Source organism: Phalaenopsis equestris, unplaced genomic scaffold, assembly GCF_001263595.1.
Source record: "Phalaenopsis equestris unplaced genomic scaffold, ASM126359v1 Scaffold001116, whole genome shotgun sequence".
NCBI lineage: Eukaryota > Viridiplantae > Streptophyta > Magnoliopsida > Asparagales > Orchidaceae > Phalaenopsis > Phalaenopsis equestris.
The window spans coordinates 39,435-45,434 of record NW_018165555.1 but is presented as its reverse complement, the minus strand read 5'-3'; the positions used below and the strand labels follow the sequence as shown (position 1 = coordinate 45,434).

The window sequence follows — 6,000 nt, the reverse complement described above, 5'->3', positions numbered from 1 at the left end:
CCCTACAGCCACACTCCCTGTCCAACCCACCTACCAGACTCAAAAGCCCTTCCTAACCGACCTCGCAACCAACAATCCTTCCACATACCCTCACCACATTGCCGACGCCACCTTGCCCTCAGATCTTATCTTCCGGCCCTAGTCGGAGATTGGTCTGTTGTTATTTTTCCCTCTTCATTAGTGTCGTGTTGTAACTCTACTTCTATATTAATAAAAATTTATTTTTTGTGTTTTCGTCGAGTTCCTAACTAGTTCTAGTATCACAAAATCTTATTAGGAGTAGTTTGTGTTATAGTATGGTACGAAGAATTATACCAATATTTGGCCCACATAATCCACTTGGCCCACAGCTTCGGCTGATCCGATACAAAGCAACGCGTGTATGTATCGACACTCTTGTTCACCACCTCCGTCTGGTCATTAGTCTAAGAATGATATGTCAAGCTTCCCTTGACAACTGTTCCTAGTAGCCTGAACAACTCCTTCCAAAACTGGTTGAGGAACAACTTGTCCCTGTTTGATACAATCGATTCCGACACCCCATGCAAACAAACCACTTCCTGTATGACCACCGTAGAGACTGAGACTGCAGTGTAGGGGAGTAGTAATGTAATGAAAGGTGCATAGTTGCTCAGGCAAGCCACTACCGCCAGGATCGTCATAAACCCTTCTGATCGCAGTAATCCTTCTATTAAACTTCTTCGTAAAATTTTTCCAGTAATGCTAATGGTTGTAACAACCCGTCTGGTGCCATGGTCAAGTATTTATATCGCCGACACACATCACACAACGCCATGTTTTCTACATGCCCAGAAAAGCTTTGTTGACAATTGTACATCTTTTGCACCCAGAAGTGTGCCCCGATCGCACTGTCGTGAAAATCTTGCAATAATCTGGGGATGTACTCTGAGGGTCTTGGTAACACGAATCGCCCCTGGTAGAACAATTGTTGTCCCATCAAGGCATATCTCGGATGAGTGTTTGAGTCTTATAGCAACTCTGCCCGCGTCTTCCTCAATCCTTCATTTAGCTCGCTCTGCAGCCTCGGTGCTTCCCAATCGAGAACCAAGGGTATCGATAAGGCATTCAGCTGGGGCTCCTCCACCTTCCTTGACAGGGCATCTGCGGCTTTATTTTCCAACCCTGACCAGTATTGAATCTCGAAATCATATTCCAACAACTTGAATAGTCACACTGATGCTCTTCAGTCAGCATCCTCTGCTTCAAATACTTCAAGCTCCTCTGATTTATTCTGATAATAAAGTGTCGTCTCAAAAGGTAAGGCCGCCACTGTTTAGTGGCCAAGACAATAGCCAACAACTCCTGCTCGTATACTGACTTGAGTCTCGCCCTAACAGTAAGCATCTGACTGAAGTAAGCAATTGATCGTTGGTCCTGCATAAGTATTGCTCCCAAATGGCATCACAAGAATTCGAAATGTCCTTCATGTGTAATGAACACTGTCTTGTGCAAATCTGTCGGATTCATTATGATCTGGTGTTATCCCGATTTAAGATCGATTTTCAAGAAAATGACTGCTCCATAAAGCTCATCTAGTAGCTCATCAATCACGGGAATAGTAAACTTATCCAACACTTACTCCTTGTTCAACGCCCAGTAGTCCACGCAAAACCTCCAACTAGCACCTTTTTTCTTCACCAACTGGACTGGACTGGAGAAGAGGCTCACAACACGTCCGATAATCCCGGTCTCAAGCATCTCTCAAAACAACTTCTCTATCTTGTCCTTCTGAATCTGAGGATATCAGTAAGGTCTCACACTGATAGAAAGGACACCATCTTTTAATTTAATGGCGTGCTTGTGCTCCCTTTGAGGTATTAACACGCATGGCTGTTGAAGGATGTTAGTAAACTGTTGTAGAAGCAGCTGGACCCATTTGGGAAACTCTGCCAACTCAGGATCTTGGACCTCCTCAATACTCAAATCCATCAACTTGCCCATCCCTGCTCCTCGTATCGACTTGGCCATGATTTTGAGTGAAAGCGTGGTTTTGCATAAACTAGCACCTCCTCTCAACATCACCTTCCTCCCCTTCACCTTCATCTCCCCAAGTGTCAGCAGTTACTTCATCCCCAGAATCACATTTGTGCTACCCAATTCCAAAAGAAATCCTCCACCAACTATAGGTAATATAGTGTCAGAACCAACCCCTTGCAAATTCCCTGACTTTTCTCCACATTTCCTATCCCCATCATGACACTGAAGCTCTCTTTAGTCACCAGCGCTACCCTATTTGATCCATGTCCTTATCTGATATAAAGTTATGTGTGGCCCTGTTATCTATTAACACCACAATCGATTGTTTCTTGATCTGCCATCTCACTTTCATGATGTGATTCAGAGTAAATCCCACCACTGAATTGATGGAAACCTCTACTACATCCAAATGCAAATGCTCCTTATCCACTGCGTCTTCCTCTAATTCCTCACCCTCTATCTCCTCCTCCTGAACTAAAAGGATTTGAAAGGTAGGCTCCTTGCAACAGTGGCTTGGGACATACTTCTCGTCACAACAGTAACATAATCTTTTTGCTCCTTTATCCTGCACTTCTACATCGGTGAGACACTTGAAATTGCCCCAGGGAGGGGTCGCCATATTCTTTGCCTTTGACGTCTCTCTCTGAAATGGCACTGTCTGGGTCCTTAGTGTCATGGTTGTCAATGCACTCTTATAGAATCACTTGTTTTGTCTCCTTTGTTGGTCTTTTTCACATGTTTCTTGTCCTCCATCGCTAATCGAGCTTCATTATTTCCCAATGGTCGGATGACTGGTCTTATGTCAAGCTTCAAGCCTTTCAAGAAGTTCCCCACCAATTCTGTTGCAAAAATACCTCTCAACCTCCCAAACAAAAGCTCAAACTTCTCTTTGTATTCCATAATCGACCCCTCAGTTAGAATAGAGAATTGCTCGTATAGGTTACCTTCTCGAATGGCTCAAAAATGCTCCAACAAGCAATCCTTAAACTCCTCCCACAAGTGCATTAAATATCTTGTCTTCATCCACTAAAACCATGCTAAAACCTTTCCCTCCAAACATACTCCTGCCGCCATGAGCTTCTCTTCCTCAATTAACACATTGACTGCAAAGAATCGCTCCACCTAATACACCAACCAATGTGCATCTCCCGCTTCGAAGAATGGCATCTCCACCCTCTTCCTCTTCCTCCAGTATTTCCCCACATGTGTCTAGGATGAAACTCCCTCCTCCAGTAATAGTCATCGCTCCTACAATTTTCGGCCCAGCCCCCTCCATCGAAAGTCTCCACTCCCCCTCCACTCGAAATCCTAGGGGGATGTTCTTGGTGATAGATGAAATCCTCCTCGTTCTCCTCTCGTTCAATCTCCTTCCCCTTTAATTTGGCCAAAAATTCCCTGATCAACCCATGGTTAGGTTTGCAACTCGAGCGATTGGCATGGCCTTGAACTGCATCTTCAAGAGCATCTTCATCATCTCCCGCATTTCTCCTATGCTCTCCAATATGTCCTCCATTCGGCTCTCTATGGAAGAAAACATGTCCTCAATAGTGTCGAACCTTTCTTCCATTCCCAATCTAATTTGTCTAACTTCTCCTTCCAACACATACACATTCTTTGTCGCCATCCCTCCAAGATGTTGCTCTGATGTCAATTCGATACAATCCATAACAAAAAAAAATAACGACGAATTTGTAATAGATCGGTGGAAAAACTCAACGAGAGTTGCTCTTACGAAAATCAAAAGAAAGCAAGTAAGATACAATGATTATCTACAGCCCAAGAGATAGATCGACTCTCCACAAACCCTAGACATCGCTTACAACACCATCGGAAGAAAAGAAAGCTGCGGCCAAAACAAAATGTGCCGCCACTAACCCTAGGTTATTAGCCCTAATATAACCCCCCAAATTTTCCCCCCAAAACTCCCTTTAATTTCTTCCTTGCGTACATGATTACAGCCCTCGTAGGCCCCTCTTGTTCACTAGATCCCTCGATTGAAGCTCCCTACCATGACTCGCCTCCCTGCTGAGTCGTTTGGCTTCTGGATGAATGAGGCAAGCCACTCATCTAATGCTCGACCAGTTTCGTCTAGATAGGTTGTGTAACGAACGTAACAGATGAGATTTTCAAGGCAAAATGATTACAAATGACTTATAAATAAAATGACAACTATGTTTTCAAATATAAAATTGATGTTGAATGGGGATATGAAGCTACTATATATATTATGCCATGGTGAAAGATTAATTCACTCTAAAATCAAATATAAATGGGGGAATTTTATATTCAAATTGAATTTTGAAAGGACTTTAGACAACCATCAATTGAACTTTCTATCAATTCTCTTTTGGGTCATTTATTTCCGCTTGTATTTCTTGAAAAATTGCTTCTAACTCCCGTGTAATTTGACAGAAAGCAACTAAAATTTTAAGAGAATTAAAGAGGGTCACCTTTCTCCTCATCTTTTCATTTTCATTATGGATGACTTAAAGAAAATGTTACAAGCAAATTATATTCACAAATGTATTAAAAGTTAATATTTCAAAATTAGGAAGCAACCAATTAATTATTTTAAATTTGTAGAAGACATTCTTTTGTGGAGCATTTACCTTTCAAGCTAGCATTCTCACGAACTTTTTAAACATCTTTAAGAGAGTTTCGGGCCTTAGAATTAACTTCTCTAAATCTTTTCTCATTTACCTTGGAATGTTTCTTGGTAAAGGTGCCTTTCTTACAGCCATCTTGGGCTCTCCTTTAAGTCACTCGCTAAGTACACTAGTATTCATTTAGGATCTAGAAGTGTTCGGTGCTCTTTTTAGAAGCCTCACATTGAGCAGATTCAATTGAAGCTCTTACCTTGAAAAAGGTGGCTTCAATTTTAATGGAGATAGAATTGTGCTCATTATTTTAGTTCCTCCTTTTTTCACTCTTATTTCTTTCTTTTGGATTCCTACTTGGGTCAACGAAAAAATCAATGGCATTAAAAGGAACATTTTTTGAGATGGTAACAAGAATAATGCAATCTAAACCTCATGCTGGAAAAGTATTTGTAGACCTAAACTAAGGGAGGCCTTGATATCGAAGACAAAAATTTGATGAACTAATCTCTCAAATGAAAGATGGATTTGAAATTCTATGAAATGAAACAGAGATTCTTTTGCCAGCACTGTCATTTGTAATAAGTATTTTAGAAATTTGAACTCTGAATTTTTGGCTGGCAATGCTCTAACTTAAAATGCTCTATAACCCAACTTTGTTAAAGGAGTCTCTAAAGTTATTTGTCCTTTTCTTCCCTCGCCACTTAGAAAATCTATAATGATAGAAGCAATCATTTTTGGGGGAAAAAAATGATTTATGATTGCTTCTTTTTAATCAATGATATGCTCACCTTTTTCAGAAATTATAATGATGTTATTGTTTCCTTTCATTCTACTGATCATGATGAATATGGGCTCTTGAGAAGGGCATTCATGAAAGAAAAAACTTACCTTGTTCATATCATTTAGTTTAAGCTTGATTATGTCTGGGATGTACCTTATAGCTTCCTTATTTTACTAATATTTTCTTTCAGTTCTTTCTACTCTTTTTATAAATGACGTCTTAATCCCAGCTGTTATTGGTTCTAAAAATCTATTAATCCTCTCGAAATTGTGATTCCTTTTGAGATCCTTTATATGACAAAAATTCCCTGCAAAGGGACTCTTTGCTATAAAGGGGTTATTAATTATCTGTGATGTGTAAAGATGATTTAGAAGACGGTTTTCACATTTTCTTAGAATGTAGCACCATCTCTAATACTTGGAAGAGGCTTTATAATTCTTTCAGCATTTCCCTCCCATGATTTAACTGGATGCAACATTGTCTACTTGGTAAGTAATTTACATCGAAAATAATTTTAGGAAGCTTTGGGATATCTTATTCTTTTCTTCCATTTATTGCATCTAGAACAAAATTAATTCTAATTGTGCCTTTTTAGTATGTTATCTTCCTAAGTTTCTCCTT

At 40.2% G+C, this 6,000-nt stretch overlaps 1 protein-coding gene across 1 annotated transcript in view; it reads right to left on the bottom strand.

Annotated features, from left to right (window-relative positions):
• The window catches only part of LOC110033225 (acetyl-coenzyme A carboxylase carboxyl transferase subunit alpha, chloroplastic-like), a 32,116-nt gene that overhangs the window by 5,200 nt on the left and 20,916 nt on the right, over positions 1-6,000 (bottom strand).